The sequence below is a fragment of the Psammomys obesus genome, unplaced genomic scaffold (assembly GCF_907164565.1).
Source record: "Psammomys obesus unplaced genomic scaffold, mPsaObe1.curated_primary_1811, whole genome shotgun sequence".
Taxonomy (NCBI): Eukaryota; Metazoa; Chordata; class Mammalia; order Rodentia; family Muridae; genus Psammomys; species Psammomys obesus.
In genome coordinates, this window is record NW_026592368.1 from 2,501,604 (window position 1) to 2,523,785 (window position 22,182).

Consider the following 22,182-nt stretch of genomic DNA (forward strand, 5'->3'; position numbering starts at 1 on the left):
CATTCATTCTACAGCATTATGCCTGTGCACTATAAAAGGGCACCAGATCTCATTATAGATGGTTGTGAGCCACGATGTGGTTGCTAGGAATTGAACTCAGGACCTTTGGAAGAGCAGACAATACTGTAAACCTTTGAGCCATCTTTCCAGCCTCTGGCTTTTTTTTTAAACTTTAAAAAATATTAATTATCTTTGTGAGGGCATTTCTGCCTTCCGGAGACCAGCCCTGCTTTGACTGGGAGAATCAAAATGACTAAAAAAAGGGGACAAGGACCCCATAATCCCTTCTCCAACTATGTCAGATGAGGATAATTCAAAGGGCACATTTTTCCTTCACACAGATGACTTCCAGCAGCCAGGTGTGTTACTTCCAGAAGCAGATGGGCGGAGTGATGGCATCAGGAATCTGCTCCCTGGAAGCTCTGGATCCTGAAGACAGGGAGGGCAAAGGACAGGGACATTTACATGACACCAGGGACTCCTTGCTGACTTGCAGGGGTGACCCTATTGAGCAATAGTAAAAATAAAACCTCACGCATTTGCATCGGTCCATCTCCGAGAGTCTCTTTTCAGTGCTTCTTTTCGTAGATAAGCCCCTGCTGAGCCCATTAGGCTCTTGCTGGGTCTAACAGTGAATAACTAACTGATTTTATGCTCTTTCCTGGAAAGATTTTTTTCTCACACTCTCAGTTTTCATTAGTTCCCTGCAGATTTTTGCATAGGATTAAGGACAATGGTTTCTTCCTGGACCACTTTTGCATGCCTATTGGCGTTTTCCATTTTTCAGTTCATGTTTGTGCAGGTATATTGGTAAGCCTTTTTTTTTTAATATTGGTTCGTCTTAATGGGTGTAGCTTCTGGTATTATTAGGAGACACAGTATCAGAACATACTCTGATCTTCTGCCTTACATATTTTTTTCATCACCTGTTCTGCATGATCTCTGAGCCTTAGATCTGGGAATTGTGTTGTAGATTTATCAGGTGTGAGTGTTCTCCAGAATTCTGCCTTGTGATTGGTTGTGCTTTTCAGTCATGATTGTTGTTGCAAAGAAAAGCTCCTTTGGACAGTGGTGAACTACACTTATCTATGTGCATTATTAAAAAATATTTAGATTATAACATGTTTATATTCATGCATGGACTTACATATATTGTAGGGATTTATTATTATTTATTATTAATTTATTACTCACAGTATGGATTGCTTAAAACTCACAAATATTTACTGTTATTTCTCCCACTTTCTTCTTTTACATTTATCCACCTTCATAATTAGGGGACCTTCCCTACATTATCCCAATCAGATCAATTGTACCTGCCATTGTATTGCTTTCCCAACATGTTTTGTTTTTTTGTTTCTACAGTTATTCCATGGTGATACTCACATCTGAAACTTTGGAGCTAGATGCCCGAGAGTAGAGAATGAGAGATATTTGTCTTCTGGATATGGGTTACCTAACTTATAAATTTTCTACTTACAACTATTTATGTGTATGATATTTATCACATTAAAATTATTTATGAGTTTCCATTTCCTAACTATTGTGAACACATAGCAATGAAGGTGACTGAGCAAGTATTTTTAGAGTGGGATGTTGAGTCATTTTACATATGTCTAGGAAAAGAGAGCAGGGCCAGATAGTAGATTTATTTTTTTTCCTTTTAGAAAATTCCCTACTCTGATTTTTGGAATGGCTCAACCTGTATAAAAGACATCCCCCCATTCCAGAGATTGATTTTCATCCCTGTTCTATAGAAGAATCTCAAATACCACCCAAAGCCCTGTTATACTCCCCAAAATAACAAAGAAAACAAGTATTTAGTTCATGTACTATTTACCTCAATTACTATCATGTAATTACATTTTGAATATATATTGTCCACAAATTAGTAAGTAACATACATAACTTAGTAAAATGTGTTTTCAGCAGCAGCTTCTATTCTGAAATAGAATGTCTGTGATTGTGAGACAAAGTGAGGAGCTCTTATTTTTGTTTAAATATACATTTCAGAAAAAGGTTACTTAAAAGTATGTAAATAATTTAATTTTAGTATACTAACAGGTTTTATTAGAAAACTAATACATTAAAATGATCAATTTTTATTTGTTATTTTTTTGTTTTTAATACATCTCAAAGAGTTCTTATCAGGTCTTAAGAGAATAATGTAGCACTTTGGGAAAAAGATGCATCCCAGAAGTCCTGCACTGGAAGCCAAGATGGAGAAGACTTCCACAGCCACCATGGCTTTTCCCTTGGTGCTCTGGTAGACAATAGTTTTGGCAGGCAATAGTTTCTCTCAGGGTTTGGGTACTCTTGACTTGGGCAAGGGATGTATACCTGCTGATCTGTGGGGAGGAAGTGAATCAACATTTCAGCTTTTACCATTATTTAGTCATTGCACATTTAATGAAAGTGACCCAGACACTGCAGAACACCAGCATGCTGAATGTCAGGAACTTGGCCTCATTGAATGTGTCAGGCAGATCTCTCAACAGGAAAGCCAGAGTGTAGCTCCCTAGGGCCAGGGCCCCTAAGTAAGCCAGCACACAGTAGAAAGCAGTAGCTGAGCCCTTGTTGCATAAAATGATGACTTGAGCATGTTCAGAATGAGCATCTGTGTCAATATGTGGAGGAGAGGTTCCCAGCCAGACTCCAGAGAGAATTAGTTGGATCAGGACACAGATGGGGATGACAGCATTATAGATGCCTGAGACAAACAACCTTCTCATTGTTCTCCCTGGTTTCATGACTCTAAAGGCCAGAAATACAGTTATAGTTTCTGCCAAAACGGTAGAAATAGCCAAGGTGAACACAAGTGCAAATGTTATTTGTTGCAGTATGCAGGAGACATTGTGTGTCCAATGAAGGAAAAGGAGCAGAGGAAGCAGAGGAAGATGGAAATGAGCAGGATGTAGCTGAGAGTCCAGTTATTAGTCTTAACAATGGCTGATTCTCACTGTTTAAGGAAGATCCCCAAAAACTGCAGTTGTGCTGACAGATAAGCACAGAGCTTGCAGGCCAGAGCCATGCCAAGAGGATCTTCAAAGGACAAGAAAGTCACTGTCTTGGGCAGGCAATAGTTTCTCTCAGGGTTTGGGTACTCTTGACTTGGGCAAGGGATGTACACCTGCAGATCTGTGGGGAGGAAGTGAATCAACATTTCAGCTTTTACCATTATTTAGTCATTGCACATTTAATTCATGAAAGTGTTTTTCATTGATGTGTGTATCCTGGCATATTCTCCTTCCTGATTCTGCCAAGGAAGGATCTCTTTATAATTCCCATTTGTACTGTTTATCTTGTTTAATTAACAATAAGCTTTCTGCTGAAGAATTTATCAATTTCTCCAGGGCAGTGAAATCTATGTATTACTCATATTCAGATGAAGTAATACTGTCAAGCAATCCTTCGAATGCTTTTTTATATACTGTGAGTTTCTAAGTATGTACACAAAGTATTTTAATCACATCCGTGTATAAAAATATACTTCCTTGATTCCACCATTATGGGTTCTTCTTATTTTGCTTGTTACTCACAGTTTCAGTGGATATTTGTTACCCCACTTCTATATAATTTTTCTAAGGTAATATGGGAGTAAGTTACATCTGACTTCCATGGACTATGGAGGAATTCCCATTTGGCAGTAAATTATACAACACTTGCATCAACAAACAGCAGCTATCTGCTCAGATCTACCAGTACCTATGTCAGCTGTGGAAGTTGCAAATAAATTTCTATAGTCTTTGACATCCTTTGACTCAGGACAGGAATCATAATCTTTCATTGTTAATTCCAGAATAATCCTGGGAATTGTTCTAATTTTTACTCTTGTTCTTTCAGTAATATTCTGAAGACTAAAAAATGACCTACATGTCATATAATAGAATGACAAATGCCAAGGCTGTTTGATGTCCAAGGGAGGCTTCCTTTTTTTTCTGAAAAGGAAGGGAAGAGGGGCACATGCATTGGGAGGTGAGGTGGCAGGGAGAGACTGTAAGCAGATACTGCAATAGTACATGAGCAATTTAATAATATATTTAAAAAGAAATAATAAGATTGTAATAGAATTCAACGAAATAAAAGTCAAGAAAACAATACATAGAATTAACCAAAGGAAGATCTGAATCCTTCTAAATATAAACAATATTAACATATTCTTGAATCAAGTAAATCAAAAAAAGAAATAAACAATTAACAGAATCAAATTAACAATCAAATTAAAAGAATCACAAATGACAGAAAAACCATTACTACAGAAACCAAAAAATTCAGAATATTCTAAGGAAACATTTAAAAAGTGCTATATTCCAGTAAGCTTAAAAATTTACATGAGATGGATAAGCTTTAGATTTCCCCAAGCAACAATGATTCAAACAGAAATTCAGAAATAATTCAACTACATAAATACATCCAGACCCATGAGGAAATTCAAAAGGTCACAAAAGCCTCTGACCAAAAAAGGAAGGAAGGATGAAAGATCAAAAAATGGAGAATCCACTATGGTGGATACCCATGTGCACTGTATCTGAGAGGCAGAGGTTCAGAGACTCTGAGACCGGTGAGTGGACAGGCGGCTAGATCCAAAGCTTCAACGTAGGTGCTTCCAGTTCTGGATGGGACATCCAGGAATTGGAATTGATCTGATCCAGGTCCCCACTGGTCATCCCCCAGGTCCAGAATCAAATGGACCTAATAGATGTCTACAGAACTTTTCACCCCAACACAAAAGAGTATATATTCTTCTTAGCACCCCACATAAACTTCTCCAAAATTGACCATATAGTTGGGCACAAAGCAAGTCTCCATGGATTCAAGAATACTAAAATAATCCCTTGTATCCATTTACACCACCATATTCTAAACCTGGATCTCAACAATGACAGAAATAGCAAAACACGTATACACACATGGATCCCGAATAACGCTCTACTCAATGAGAAGTGTCATTGAAGAAATAAAGGAATCAAAGATTTCCTAGAATTCAATGAAAATGAAGTTACAACATGCCCAAACTTATGGGACACAATGAAAGCAGTGCTTACAAGGAAGTTGATAGCACTCAGTGCCTTCATAAGGAAATTTGAGACATCTCATACAAGCAATATAATGACACACCTGAAAGACCTAGAAAAAAATATAGATACACTCAAGAGGAGTAGATGGCTGGAAATAATCAACCTCAGTGCTGAAATCAATATACTAAAATGAAAATGATTCAAAGAGCCAACAAAACCAGGAACTGGTTCTTTGAGAAAATCAACAGAATAGATAAACCCTGAACCAAGGTACCAAAAAGCAGAAAGACACTATTAAAATGAACAAAGTAGAAAATGAAAAGGGAGATATAAGGACAAACACCAAGGAAATAAAAAAAAAAGAATCTTTAAGTGGTACTTCAAAAGCCTATATATTACAAAAACTTTATAAAGAATGGACAATTTTCTTGATAGATTCCACTTACCAACGTGAAATCAAGATCAGGTAAATAAATTAAATAGGCCTATGTCCCCTAAGTAAATAGAAGTAATCATCAAAAGTACTTTTCCTAAAAAGCCCTGAGCCAGATGGTTTCAGCGAAGAATTCTACCAGACCTTCAAAGAAGTGCTAACTAAATCCAGTATTCTTCAAACCATTCGACAAAATAGAAACAGAAGGAACATTACCAACCTCATTCTCTGAGACCACCTTGATACCTAAACTGCAGAAAGAGCCAACAAAGAAAGAGAACTTCAAACCAATTTCCTTTATGAACATTGATGCAAAAATACTGAATAAAATACTCGCAAACAGAATCCAAGAATGCATTAAAGGTATTATCTGCTACCACTAAGTAGGCTTCATTCCAGGCATATACTGATGGTTCAATCTATGGAAATCCACCCATAAAATGCATCATACAAGCACACTGAAAAAAAAAAAAAACAACCCATGATCATCTCCTTAGATGTCTAAAAAGTATTTGACAAAATTCAACATCCGTTCATGTTTAAAGTCTTGGAGATATCAGGAATACAAGGGACATATCTAAACAGAGTTGAAACAGTATTCAGCAAGGCTACAGCCAGCATCAAACTAAATGGACAGAAACTTAAACCAATCCCACTGAAATCAGGGACAAGTCAAGGATGCCCACTCTCTCCTTATCTCTTCAACCTAGTACTAGTAGTCATATAGCACAGTGCAAGAAATTTTTCCCATGGTAGAATTAAATTGTAGAACATAATTTTTTTAATTTTTAATTAATCTTTCAACATTTTATTTTTTTTAATAAAAGATAAAAAGTTCTGTTTCTTATAAAATTGCCTAAGAGTTGGCTTTTTTATGATAATAAATAATAACAGATTCTCATCATTATAATAATGCTTATTCCTTCTGACTTTATTTTTTATAAAAATTTTCATTTTAAAAATAACATATTTGCCTCACTATATCTCTTCTTGTTCTTCTTTCTAGAACTTCTTCTGGACCCACCTTATATTTATTGTCTCTCAAATCCATGGACTCTTTCTCATTAAATGTTGTATTTGTGTTTTTGTGTGTGTGTCTTTGTATTCATAAATACTACTTGCTCATTCTTTGTGTTATCATGTATGTGTTATCACATGATTGACCACAACTTTAAACAGACAGCTATACTTTCATTTACAAAGATTGGCTTTTTCTGATATTGTTGATACTTGAAATGTCAACTATAAGTGTTTTAAATGCAGTTCCATTTCTTGTATATTGAGGAAACAATTGCACATCTATTTTTTCTGGAGTTACTTTCAGGCACCAATCATTACATTTGTTTACATTACATTGTTACAGAAATATAATTCGATCTTGGACAACTGGATATCTCACATTCAATGTGGAGCCTATAGCATAGATTACTGCAAGAGCTGAGATGACCATGCACCAAAAGGAAGGATTTTTAAGTAGGTTCATTTTGACACAATAGCAAGAGAACTAACTCCCACTCAAACATTCACACATTGTGTGGGATCAGCAGTGGTCACTAATGGATTCAGGGATGAGTGAAAGAGACATAGAGAAGAGCACTACATTATGACAACATGGTCACTTCTTAGCTTTCCTGTTCTACATTCCTAAGCAGTTTGAGGAAAGATATTGTTTTTATACCTGTCTGGTTGGAAATGTGCTGTTCTGGACAAAATGAACAAGAAAAACAGCAGACGGGTCTTCCTTCTTGTGGAACGTTCCAGAATCCTGGACCACAGTGCTGTCAACATACAGATTGAGGTGTCTGAAGGAAACACAGAAAAAACTAGTCATAATATTGTATATTAATTTAAAATATTTTAGGTTAAATAAGTTAAATGAACATATCCTATGGAAATTCTATGTATTAATGAGGAACTCAGACATTTTAAATATGGAAGTGTATGGAGATTTGAAATTAGCACACTTCCCAATGCTAAATGTTCAACCTCCCTTTGTGGTGACTAAACTGTGACTCACTTCTTCCTAGCCTTTGTGAAATCTGTACGACATCGACATATTCTCTCCTGTGAAGCAGCAAGCCAGAACTCATTTTTCATATGAATTATGGAACAGTTGGATTGTCAGAGAGAAACCCAGTCACTCTTCCCTCATCTGTTTCTATCTTTACATTTCCAATCATGTAGTAATACACATACACCCTGTTTCAGCTGCAAAAGAAAGTTCAGTTTTCTTGTGAAAGATGGTTTGGCCATTGATGAATTATGGTCTATTACTGTGACTTTTACCCTTAACTCCCAAAGCTAAGAATAGTTCTTTCTTTTTAAACATTAGTGGTGTTTTCACATAAGATTTTCACCAGTTTCATGTTAGTTAATCACATTAACTACTAAACTAACAAAACTTTAGTTTGTTATATGTTAAATTTGTGTAGGAAAGGAACAACTATTTCTTTCTATCTTTAGACCTCTTTTCTGCCTTGGTTTGGATTCAATTTCTATCTCATAAATATTAATATATTAACAGGAATATACTTCTGGATAACTGGCTCAGCAGTTAAGAGTGCATGCTGCTCTTGCAGAGAAATATGAGTTCAGTTCCTGATACACATATCTGGTAGCTCATATACATTGGCTACAGAAATATGTTGTATCAAAATCCATAATTTGTTTTGTGTTCATGCTAGTTCACAAATTTGTAAATCTATTGATATGCTTGAGTATGAGTTGTACAAAATTAAGCATGCTTGAACATGAGCATGCATGTATAATAAAAATATGTGAATGTATACAGTATACATATGTGTGTATGCATGTGTGTGTACACATAGAAACACACATACACAGCTATATAACCATGAAAACTCATTTATTTTGCAGCATGAATGAACACACCACATTGAAATGCAATTCATCTAATTCTATCTACAGGAACATTATGTGTTTCTTTATATGTATATTTTATGTGTATAATTCTGAAATACTGAACCTTATTTCTGAATTAAAAAAATAAGACTGAAGAGATGATTTAATGTTTAACATGTTTGCCACATGAACATGAGAATGTGAATTTGATCATGCTAAGGGATGGAAAGAAAAGTTGGGTGTAGAAAATGTTGTAATACAAAGTTTGTGATCATGAAGACAGTAAGAAAATCAAAGAAATGATGTCCGCTGAATATATCAAAATCATATAGTAAAGGTTTCAGAGGCATATCCTGTTTAAAAATAAAAGGCAGAGCAACTGAGGAAGATAACCAGTGTTGAGGATGGCCCTAACAGGTTCATGTGCTTATATGCATGAACACTCACATGCAAGCTCACAATCACAATGGAACTAAGAACAGCATATAACAATCATTTTAAATTTTCAAAAAGACATCATGCAATCAGGGAGAAAAGGCACATATCTAAACACTATAAAGGCAATATACAGCAAGCCAATAGCCAACTTCAAGTTAAATGGACAGAAATTTTAAGCATTCCCACTAAAAAACAGGGACAAATCAAGGCTGCCAATCACACCATAATCCCTCAATATAGTTTTTTTTAATTTCTCACTAGAGCAATAGAACAAGTAAAGGAGATAAAGGATTATAAATTGAAAGAAAAGAAGTCAAAGTATCACTATTTGCAGATGATATGATACTATACACCAGTGACCCCCAAGATTCTACCAGAGAACTCCTACAGGTGTGAGGCACTTTCAGATTTATTTGTATACCAAATTAACTCAAAAACGTCAGTAGCCCTCCCGTATAGGGGTGATAAAAAATTAGGGAAACAATACACTCCCCAATAGCTAAAAATACTATAAAAGAACTTGGTGTAACTCCAAGCAACTGAAAGCCCTGTATGAAAAGAACTTCAAGTCCTTGAAAAAACAAACTGCAGATTTTAGAAGATCAACAGTTCTCCCATGATCATGGATCAGTAGGATTAAAATACTAAAAATGTAAATCCTGCCAAAAGCCATCTACATATTCAATACATTTCCCATTAATTTCCAACACAATTTTTTAAAGACTTGGAAAGAGCAAACATGAACTTCATATGGAAATATAAAAGACACAGGATAGCCAAGACAATTCTGTACAATAAAAGAACTTCAGGCAGTATCAACATCCATGAGTCCAACCTATACTTCAGGGAAATAGTAATAAAAATTACATGGCATTGGCACAGAAACAGACAGGTTCGTCTATAGAACCAAACTGAAGTTCTAACTGGATGTCTGCATGTAGAAAATGCAAACAGAGTCATATGTATCACGCTGCACAAATTCAAGTCCAAGTGGATCAAAGACCTTGACATAAAACTAGACACTCTAAATCTATTAGAAGACAGAGTGGGGGAAAGCCTGGAACTCATTAGAATAGCAGAAAGTAGACCCACAATAGCACAGGCTCTAAGATCAAAAATTGACAAATGGGATCTCATGAAACTGAAAAAGCTTCTATAAATCAAAAAGACACTGTCACTAGAACAGTATGACAGCCTACAGAGTGGGAAAACATCTTCACCAACCCTCCATCACAGAGAGGGCTAATATCCAAAATGCACAAAAAAATGAAAAGAAACCAAACATCAACAAATCAAATAATCCAATTAAAACATGGGGTACAGAAGAAAACTGAGAATTCACAACAGGAATCTCAAATGGCTGATTAGCAGCTAAAAATGCTCAATGTCCTTAGCCATCAGAGAACTGCAAATCAAAATGAATTTAAGATTCCATTTTTCTACAGTCCGAATGACTAAGATTAAAAACTCACTTGACAACACATACTATCAAGGATGTGGAGAAAGGGGAACACTTCTCCATTGCTGATAGGAGTGGAAGCTAGTACATCTTTTCTGGAAATCAAGCTGGCACTTTCTCAGAAAACTGGGAGTAGTTCTAACTCAAGACCCTGATATACTACTCCTGGCCATATACTTAAAAGATGATTGTTGGTATAACATTCTTTTGAAATGTATACACACCTTACCCTTGTTCATTCAAATACTGACTTCTCCCCCCTCCCACTCACTGGTTTCAATCTGGATATTGCATTATGATACTTATTATAAGCATCCTGTCTCAACTGTATGTAAACAGGACAAAATAAAGCAACTACCACAGTGCTGAGCAATGGGAGGAACCAGAAGACAAGAAAGAGGGGAGAAGCCAGAGGACAGAAAATGAGTGGGAGGAGAATGGGTGAAAAGAAAGCTAGGAGAAGGAGCTGGAGGATAGATCTTCGAACGATGTGGAGAGATGGACTGGTCCTAAAATATCACTAAAAGCAAGTATAATGGGTGAAAGCTAAATGTTAGGAAACTATGAGGGCTTGGAGGTTTAGGAGAGAGTAACTATTGCCCAACATTGTGTTCTTGGTTAATTAAATAAACCCAGTCTCTGTGTGGTCATTTGGTTATAGAGCTGTTTAGGATTAACAGTAAGCTTTACTAAAAGATAATTATTAGTAAATATAAATCATCACCTACAACAGATGATCCACCATACAAGAAGGACATTTGCTCAGCTATGTTCACAATGGCTATATTTTTAATAATCAGAAACTGGAAACAACATAGATGTCCCTCGACCAAAAACATGGGTAAAGAAATTGTGTTGTATTTGCACAATGGAACAGTACTCAGCTGTTAAAAATAAGGGAATCATGAAATCTGCAAGCAAATGGATGGAATGAGAAAAGACTATCCTGAGTGAGGTAACCCAGATGCAGAAATACACACATGATATATACTCACTTATAAGCAGATATTATAGACCTATAGTACAGGATAACCTTTCTACAATCCACAGACCCAAAGAAGCTAAGTAAGAAGGAGGGTCTAATCGAGGGTACCAGAATGTCACTCAGAGGGGGAAATAGATTATATATCAGAACTGGATGAAGGGGGGGAACTGGACAGGAGATGGAACTGAGAGAGAAACACCGGTGGGGTTCAAATGTGGGGACAATGAGGATGGGAGGTTCTAGGGCTGGAAACAAAAAGGGAAACTAAGGGACTTACATCTTTGTTAAGATGGAGACCACTGACAGGATAGGCTCCTGAGAAGATATGGGTGTGACTCTAGCTGAAGCCCCCTAACAAGGAGGAAGACATGAAGCCTAAATTGCATCAACAAAACCATTGATCCCAAAATTACCCTTCCTGCATGAAGGGCGGGAGGGGTAGGGATGCGAAGAGCGAACAAAGATTGAGAAAAAGTTGAACTAGTAATTGGCCCAAACTGAAACCCACTGCACTGTAGAAAGCATTACAGGACAGTTGTCTGGAAGGTTCCACCCAGCTGGGTGGAGATGCTGGGACTTGTATCCAAGCATGTCGCGGAGCTCCAGGGGATTTGTGGAAATGTAGGAAGGTCCTGAAGTGGTAGAAATCCTAAAAGAAGACTAATAGAGATTACTAACACAGAATCATGGGGGATAACAGACACCGAGACATCAACTAAGGAGGAAACATGGTCTGGTCCTAAGCCCTCTGGCTGTATGTGACCAATTAGTAGTTTGCTCTTCATGTGGGTCACCCGGCGAGTGTAGATGGGAGGGCCTGTTTCTAACATGGTCTCTACTGACTGCTTTTGGAGCACTTCCCCCTGGCAGGGCTGCCTTGCCTGGCCTCAGTGGATGATGATATGCTCAGTCCTGATGTGACTTGATGTGCTAGAGAGAATTGCTATGGTGGAAGGGGAGATCCCCTTTTCTGGGGAAAGGGAGAAAGAAAAAGGGAAGGGGAAAAGGGAAGCTGGGAGGTGAGAAGGGAGGGACCATCTGGGGATGTAAAGAAAGTAAACTGAAATTAAAAAACAATTATTTTAAAATTTCAAAGATAGATCACACAATTTTAATAAATCTTTACAAATATTTCTCTACATATTAAACATTGAAAAATTCCAGACCTGATTGAAGTTGCTTGGTCATTTAATCAGAACTTCATTGATGAAAAAGCCATGGTCTTGTGGATTCTTGAAGAGAAACTCTACCACTTTAACTAATAATGAATTATGCTTAGTATGTTCCACAAAATTTTGTATATCATACATTTCCATAGTATTCTTGTTCTCCTCAAATCTTATTTCATCTCCAGCAGCATTTGTTGCTTTAATTTTCCTCAGAAATGGATGCAGCTGAAGAGAAACGTCATTTGATATGAGTGGCCCATACAAATTACTGGTTGATGTTCTTTAAGAGAAATCCATTCTCTTTCTAACATGGTTTTATTTTTGAAGAGGCTTAGATTGTTTAGGTGTCTCCCCACTTTTTTTATTGAGATGAACAGTCCTCCCCAAGTAATGCAAGAGTTACCGAACACAAGTAGAAATGTTGTCTAAGGTATGGAACATGTGCAGCATGTTCTTAGAGGGAACAAGGCCCTGTGTCTTTTTCTAGTATGAGCAAAATATTTCTAACTAGAAAATGTAAATTTTTGTAGAGAAAATTTTGACTAAAATTTAAACAACATTATTTTAGTGGGTTCATATGTATTAAGATATGTCCATTTTTATGCCACACATGAATATGAGAGTATTTCAATTAGGTAAATAGGTATGCATATATTTAAAGAGAGTACCTTGATGTGATAACATTAGTAGGAATTTATGCAAAGCTCCACATTCATTTAAAAATGTATATTAAATAAGCATAAAATTTATGCCAGTTATAACTCAGGAAACTGTAAAGAGACCCACTGCCTGCCTTCATTTCTCTTTGGTTTGTTTTCTGTGACAACAGTTGACTCTCAGTTTTGATATGAACACCATGCGGGACAATATGCACTACAAATGTGCCTGGTGCTTCTGAAGGCCAGAAGAAGCTGCTGGGTCCCCAGAAAAGGAGATACCAGGAACCGAGCATGGGTCTTCTCATGAGCAAGAAGTACTTCTAAACAGAGACATCTCAGCCCCCTAGATTTGTGTTATTTTTGTTTTTGTTTATTGTCTACAACTATGTATATATGTACACAAAGTGTATGCCTGCTGCCACAGAGAGCAAAAGAGTGTGCCAGATTCCTTGGAGCTGAAGTTAGAAACAGTTGTGAGCCACCATATGTGTGCTAACAACTAAACTCATGTACCCTGTATGAGCAGCACATGGTTATACCTGCTGAGTCATCCTTCAACCATGATTTAATTACATATCTATCAAATAAAATGGGTTAGTACTTCGACTTTTGATATTCAGTGTTATGTTACCTAATTAAACTCATGCTATAAAGAACTGTTGCATAGGTACTCTGTTATCTATAGAAGGTATATACAAATTTACCTCAAGATCACATCTGTGGAAAGCCATGTTCACAAACTGTGTCAATGTCTATGTCAAATATTATTGTTTTCTATCATGCTCAATATTACATAGTACACTACACATTCAGAATTTATTTTTTATTTATCTATCTTTGATAGAATTTAAAGTTAAATTGACTTGTTCAACAGTCTTATTGATGATACCCTATTTGAAGGTGATCATCGAGGCTCATATGTGTTGATGAGTGCTGTTTTTATCTTGGTGTAAAAGCCAAACAAAGCCATTTATCACTAATGCATGAAGATATAGCCTTGGCTTATGAATATTGTTTGTGCTCTAACATTTAAGAATGGAAGCATAGTTTTGGTTTTATCTTCATTTACAAAATTAAGAATAAATAATTTGTATAAGCAATTAATTTTCTGTTACTTATGACTCTAGGACATATGATTTATTTTCCACAAAAGGATCTTCCCATGGTTTTGTGTCCTTAAAAATATAGATTGCATTTTATTTAATGTAGCAGCTTTGGGTATGGTCACTTTGTCTATATCTTATGACACTCGACCTATTCCATTAAAGCCCATAAAATTTGATTATTGAACTTGCTATATTTTTATTTATTTACATCGATATCTTACAGAATTTCTTCTCACAAAAGGAAAATATATGATGAAAGACATTCAAATTTACTGTCTTCAAATCAGTGCTTTTAGTTCTAAATCATGTAAGATAATTATAGACATATATACATACCCTGGTACAGAACCCTTTTCCATTTTAGTGTATATTTTTAAGTATAAGATGAAAATATTTTAATGGCTTGAACACAGGAAATTACTTACTAAAAATATGAGACCCTGAGCTTCACTTGCTTCTGAGTGAGACTTACTTGCCATGGTAGAAGCCATTCTGTGTTTCTATCTTTTTTAGATTCTATTTCAATTTTGTTCAATAACATTTTATGGAGGGCATGGGCCATTGCATACACTGCAATGTATGCAATGTATATATTCCATATTCCATATGGAATAGCTGTGCTCAGAAATGGTCATCATATCCACTTTTTCATGATTAATCTTTAGGGAAATATTTGCTGGGCAGGGTTTAAGATTTTTACAGGGTAAAGCTGGTGAACAAACATAATAATCAATCCAGAATTTATAGAAGTAAAAATCTCCTGGGTACTGGGAGGGTGTAAGATCCTCAAGAAAATGCTTGAAGCCAGGGATAGTTCTCTTCTTTGAAAAGGAGATGATTCCACTGAAAAAGCTTAGCAGAGAATTCTCATTTGCTATAGACTCTAAATATAAGAAGTGTTGCTTTGCCATGATACACACCTTCCCTCCAGCTACAAAGATTTTATTATCACGGTGGAATAACATCAAGTCATCTATATCGCCATAGAATACCTGTACATTTACTTGTGTATGTCCATCAAAACAGCAACATTTTTAACCCCACTTTCCAAAAAGCAGGAAATTTTTTTGTAAAAGCCACACAGATATCTTCTGATACCATCTCTGCTTTCAGGTGAGAGAGGAACTCTTTTCCTTTTAGATCATCAAGCACAAAAAGCCCCACCCAATTCCAGCCAAAGCATAGCAATAAAGAGATCACTCCATGGGCTAGACCTCTGTCTTTAAGAGACATCTGGTAAAGGGATGGGAATGTAACTTGGTCATTTAGCTTGGTATCAAAAGGTCCATATGTGACCTGAAAAAGCAAAGAAAAAAAGGTGTGGATTCTGACTTTAGAGGTATTTAGGGTCATAACCCTAAGAGAGGAAATGGGTTTATTCTTCACATATGAATTGTTTAAACTGAGTGATAACAATCAGAGTTACACTGTGGGTTTTGTGATCTTGATTATTTCTGACCTCTACATTCACCCAATGGTTTCTCTGTTTTCAGTAAAGCCTTATGATGGATGTTTTCCTTCAGCATAGGCTGGCAATAATCAGTAATGGGGATATACCTAAGTTGGTATTATCTATCAATTTTCATCTGAGATCTACTATCCTGAATGAGTTCATGAAAGTGTCTTGGAATTTTTCACTGGTGATGGTCTTGAGGATTGTTCCAAATTTAGTTACATGTCCTGTACTTTCTACTTTCTATGTCAGATATTTACCACTCTGGGAATTATGAGATTTTTATAAGCTAGATTGGGTAGTTAGGTATCTGTGTTTTAGATTTTGACTTGTGAGCACATACAGCCTGAATATGCACAGTACACCTTCCCAGCATTTGGAGATAGAATCATGAATATTACTAAGTGATCTGCTTTGAAATTCTCAGAATGTACTGCTCATTCTTTTCACCACATTCTTTCCACTGTTAATCATTGCCTTATCAAGGTAATTCATTCACTGCTTTTTGAAATCTGCTTACACTGAACATAATCCACTTGTTTGTTTTCTTTTTGGTCAGATTTCCTATGTGATTGTGAACAAAAGGACTTTTCTAACTTAGTTGTGGGACTTTGTAGAGCTCCAAAAGTGTTCCAATAGCAGCAGAAAATTCTGGCCTGGTGCCTGAAATGAGTCCTAGAGTTTTGTGTTGTGTTTTGCATTTGTAATTAGGGATAAAATCACTCCTTCCAGACAAGAACATCAGAGGGCCCTCCAAGGTTCTTTTGTTAGAATTAAAGGCATTGTAGATATGGAAGCCCATGGTCACATTAGGAAGCAGTTGTGAGTCCTTATTGATTTCCTCAATGGCAAAGTATAAGGTCAGCATAATTTGATAGTTTTTCCATTTTAATCTAAACACATAGGAATAGAATGATGAGTATAGTCAGTCAAGTTTCTTCAGAAAGTCTTTATCAAATTCAGGAACCTAGAGGTCTTAGTCCTTGACTTTTTCTGTGACATATAAAGTTTCTGTGACTAAGTCCCTGACAACTCAGGAGCATCATGGAATGGCTCCTAAACTCTCAGAAATTAAACTGCACCTAGTAATTGTTTTCTTTCTGTGCATTGTCACTTGTCTGTGTCCTATGACTGCTGAATATATACGTGCTGATGATGTTTCTGTTCATGGAAACATTGGGATATGGAAGAGTTACTAAGGTGTTCACTAGGAGTGTGAATAACCACCTCATGTCCTTTTATTTTGAAATGATTCAATCTCATACTCACATAAAAATTGTAACATGTTTGTTTTTATGCATTCCTAGTGTTAAAGTATCTTTTTGGGGGATAGACAGATTTCCAGGCATCTAAGCACACTGACCTCTTTGAATAAAAGCTAGTATCAGTTCTCAGTGCCCACAGGGTTGCCTTGGAACCATGTGTGGCTCTAGGTCATAAGATCCCTTCTGGCATATTTGGGTACCAGGCACACCTGTGGCATTCACACACATAGAAAAGAAAGTAACCACTCAAGGACACGAAAAAATGTATATACCTGTGTAAAATAGTGTTCTGGAACCTTGAGAAATAATTGAGATGTTATGAGTACTTGCTTCTCTTGTGGAGGACCCTGATTCAAGTTTCAGTTGTCAGTTTTTGGTTCCAATAATATGTAACACCAGTTCTAGGGGATCTGTGTCCTCCACTGGCCTCTGAAGGAACCATGATTACAAGTGGTATATACACAAACATGTAGGCAAAACACTTGTAAACATAATGTAAAAAATAATAAATCTTTACAAAAATGTAAAAAAAAAGCAGTAACTAACGGAAAGGTTTCTCAAAGTTTGAAGATTAAATGAAGGAGTAGAATTTCCTAGGTAAGGCAGTAAAAGAAAAAAAAGTAAATTATACTACCATATAAAAAAGAGGAAACCTCCAAGTACATTAAGACAGTACAATAGTGCTCTCAAGGGGAAGAAGTGTAACTGTTGAAGGTAAGTGGTCTCATTCACAGCTCTCAGTGTTCGGGGATTGATCCTTAGAAGCTTCTTACAAAACCTGTGGTAGAAAATATTTTGGGTGACCCTTAGAGAGGGAGCTTAACAGAAATCATGAACCTGAATGCCACTGGGTTCTACTGAAGGAACGATTCTGCCTTCAGATCTGCCATCACCAGGAAGAAACACCATTTGGTTGTACTACAGTAACCTGAGATATATGGCCAGATGAGAATCTATTGGTCAACACCAGGCAATTAGGAACAACTGAGAGAAAGAAAATGAGTCTTTCCCAGGGGTTATCCCACAGGAAATATTGAACTGTATGAATGTATACATGTATGAATGAGAACTCCTGGAAAGACCTTTGTCTGCAAAGACTGGCTATAAAAACATTAATGATGTGGAGAAATTGGAATGTAATAGTTTTAGGGGTTCATTACCATAGTCCAGGATACCTACAGAACCCCGAGTAACCATTTTTGGACACCTCTGCTTTTGAGTTGATCTCCTATAGATAATGAATAAAATAATTTTGGAATGTAGTAAGCCAACACACCGCTGGCTTCTGCCAATCTATAAGACAAGAATGGCATCATATAATATCTTGGGTCTGTATGATAACTTTCTCCATCTTGCTGTTAACCTCCTCTCTGATGTTTCCAGCAACGTATTGGATTTATAGCTTACTGTGAAAACTGCAGGAAGCTGCTTCCACGTTGCAACATGGAATTTGGGATAACCTAAATTGTGTTCACAGACTCTGAAATTTATTCAACAATAAATTCTCTCTTTTTTTCGATTTTATCTGAGGGCTCATGTTTTTCTAATCACATAAAAGTAATACTAAAGACTAAACAATGAATTCAGTTGGTTATATTTATATAATTTTTATTTATATAGGTGTGATAGGAACTCCCCATGAAGATCATCAGGGCCACTCAAACAGTGACCAGAGGTTTCTACAGAATCTGAAACACCCACAAAGGACAATGCATGGTCTGGACTTAGGTCCTGTACATATAAGTCAGCTGATGTACATATAAGTAGGCTTTATTTGGGCCCAGTAGTTAGGGGAGTGGGAGATATTTCTGACACAGACTATGCTTTCTGTTTGTTGATCACTTTCCATTAATGGTACTGCTATAACAGACCAAAGGAGAGGAAGATGAACTGAGTCATCATAAGACTACAGGAGCTGGGGTGCATAGTTATGGGACAGAATACGGGAGGGTGATGTGCGAGAAAGAGTTGGATTGGAAGGAGAGGAGGGTGTGGCATATGACTAAGTTGTAACTTGACTTAATAAAAAACATTCACGTGAAAAATTATAGTAATCTATTAGGTGCTCTCCCTCAAGTCCCTCAGAGAGTTCTGCTGAATATGGAATTAAGGAATTCAATGAAAAAGGCTTTCTCTGACAGACTTCATGAGTCAGTAGCTATGCCTACCCACAAATAAGGTGGGAAGAAATGGCCTTTTCTTTGATCATATTTCAACTGTGGTAATGATGAACCATGAATTGCCACATGCTTCTTCCACTAATACATCCCTGCCCAAACTATGGACATTGTTGAGTTAAATGCCATATTTGGCCTGGCCAAGGTAGGATAATTTTCCCATGTTCCTCCTCCATAAAAAATCTCTCAGGCCTCACGAGACTGGTGTTTGGAGGCTGATGATGCCCTGTGTGGCAGCTGAAAACTTAATTCTGTTTTGTGTGGCATCCAAAAGCTGTCAAACTCTGCTCCCTACAAAGTCTTTGAGATTGCCATGGAGGATCCCAGACAGGGTGCTCAAGTGTCCATTAAGTATCTGTCATTTTGAATCATATAGAGGCCATTTGGATTATACTCCCTGTCAATTTTACCCCTCTCAGATCTCTTGATGTGTTGACAGCAAGTTGTCATGACAGAAATTTAGCAGAGGTAATAAAACCTTAGGCACCTTCTCTGAACAAGGCTGTAGCTGCATGGTCCGTCCATATCATGCATGAAAGTCAGGCCTTGTTTGTTTCTACAGCTCCTAGGTTCCCTGCTGAGGAAGGCATTACCTTGCTGTGAAAAATCTAATCTCACAAAATTAGATTTAAATGAAATCAAACTGAAGCTACTAATACCTAACAGTTTGCTTTTAATGGTATTTCATTTAAAAGAACTTGTTTGTCTATCATTTCTCCCAGTAATCAGACATCTTTGTCTCCTGGTAAATGCCTGTAGGGGGGAACAAACACTTTAAAGTTGATGGAAATTTTGAATGTCTAAGAAACTGATTTAATGTATGTAAATGCAAGTGTAAATTTCTGAGAAAGTAGTTTAAAGTATGTGAAAATGAGACTTAAAGATTTCAAAATTTCAGAGTTTTAAAATATGAATCAATGGAGTCCTGATATGCTATGAAAACCATCAGGTGATAGCACTGGCTTCTCTCTCATAGTTACAGAATCAAACTTTTTAATGTCCTTCCATTCCTGCTGAAGATATACTTTGATGTTTCTCATTATGCTGAAAACTTAACTGTCATTACATATTCAAAGAGAGGAAAGGCTTTTCATTTTTTTAAAGCCCAGAACCATACTTTTTGGTGCCCAAGCTTTAGCTGTAAAGCATGAGTCTACTCCAGGTGTTTACAAATACTTTCTTTTCCTACAATAGGGGTTTCATTGTAGATTACAAATTGTGGTCATGTTAATATATTTAAAACTTTTATATCTTCATGTAAACTTTAAAAAACTATAATTTAAGCTTCAAGGAATTGAGACTTCATCCACTTATCACTTGTCTATATTTGTGCATGGGCTCTTTCATTCCTCTTGTGTTGGGATTCCTTCTCTCACCAGATGGAGTGGGCTACTGAACTATCATTTCTCTATCTTGTGAAAGCATTCCTAAATGGTCTTTACTTCTAAAATAAATTAGTTTTTTTCTATTCAAATATTCCATAACAATACAACTGCCTGGATCACAGGCTTTTATGTTTTTTCTTGCTCAGAGAGGAAATGTGTATTGAGGTTTCAAGAAGACACTTCTCAATAAGTGACCATTCTAATCCCGAAACTCATGTTCAAATGAACAGATTTACCAATTATAGCATCTACAGAGAAACAGGAATATGAAAAGGCTTAATGAATCCTCCACATTATCATAAATAACCAACAACCTAACACACAGCAGAGAGATAAAGTGGCAGATTAATACTTCAGAAAGTAAAGATATGAACAACAGAGAATAAGAAAGAACCAAGCAATGAATTTAACTGGGCATAGAGAAAAGATTCAACAGTGTCCAGGAGAACTTGAAGGAGGGATAGAATAAACAGCAATACACAGGAAATAGTACCATATAAGACAAATCCTAAGACAAAATTGAGATACTGGTAGAGGGGAAGGACAAATAAAAAGGTTGGAAATGAAAATCGTAAAGCCTCCAATCAAATCACAGAACATTGGATTTCCAGCAGAGCTTACTAAGCAGAAGACATAATATGGCATGAAAGTCATGATTTTCAGAACACTACATTACAATATCAATGATAAATAAAAAGTCATAAGTATGACCACAGTATCTAAACTCTGAGATACTTTACAGATACTAAAGACATAACACGTGAAACTGGAAATTCAAAGATTTGTACTGGGAACATAGGGATATTCAAGTTCACTTTAGCAGAAACTCTGCAATCCTCTGGAAAGAAACCGATATTCAAACATAAGACATTTAGATGGACAAATAGAGCTGAGAAGATGGAAACTTATCTTGACACATTAGAGTCAGTGTTTTAAATATATATAAGTCTGACCATGGAATCACACCATGGGGCAGACACAAAAGTTGGTTTTATTCTATCCCTGATTTCTTTCTGACTGGAAACATAACAAAGAGAAGTGGAAATGTTTGCAGATGTACAATGAAGCAGAAAAAAATGTGAAACTGTTTTTCACATTGTTCTATATCTAGTTTATTATTCTCAATGGAATTACATATGTTTATCAGGTCATGTACTATCTTGTAGACAGAAGAAAAAACATAGGACATTAAAGCAAGTACTCACAGTTCAGCATTCCATAGTTGACTTGGTTCTCTGTCAAAAAAGTTCTGGACGTTATAAGGTAGATCAAGCGGGATGGAAATGGGGATGAATGTAGCGAGGTTAACATCTGCCTCCATGTAGGTGTTGGGCTTCCAGTAATGACCACAAGTGAACAGAGGCATACTCGTTGATACATACACAGGTTGCAGGAGGAGGCTGAGGAAAAGCAAAGGAAGGGACATGTCAGACTCTTCAGTACACAGAGACAGTCCCCTGCATTAAGGCTAATCCAAGGAGATTCTTGGCTTAGGTCCCGGAACAGGCTCAAACTTCAACAGTGTCAGAGAAGACTTTGTATGCTACAGCTGCTTCCTACTGTTGCTTCAGGCTCTCAGTCTATGTATACTCAAAGGTTCTCATGACAGTAAAAATACCGTAGCAAAATCCAGACAACTGAGGATCACAGTACTGAGATATGTCTGTCACTGTAGTCATACTTGCTCTGAATTTACTGTCTTTTTATTGTTCTGTTTCCCTCTCATTCATGTAGTGTTGGAATCCCATAGCCCTAGGGCTCAGCACCTGGTTC

The 22,182-nt window shown here is 36.6% G+C and overlaps 1 pseudogene; it reads right to left on the reverse strand.

Moving 5' to 3' along the window:
- Positions 1-2,095: 2,095 nt before the first annotated feature.
- On the reverse strand, positions 2,096-21,775 carry LOC129681286 (vomeronasal type-2 receptor 116-like; annotated as a pseudogene).
- Positions 21,776-22,182: the final 407 nt, after the last annotated feature.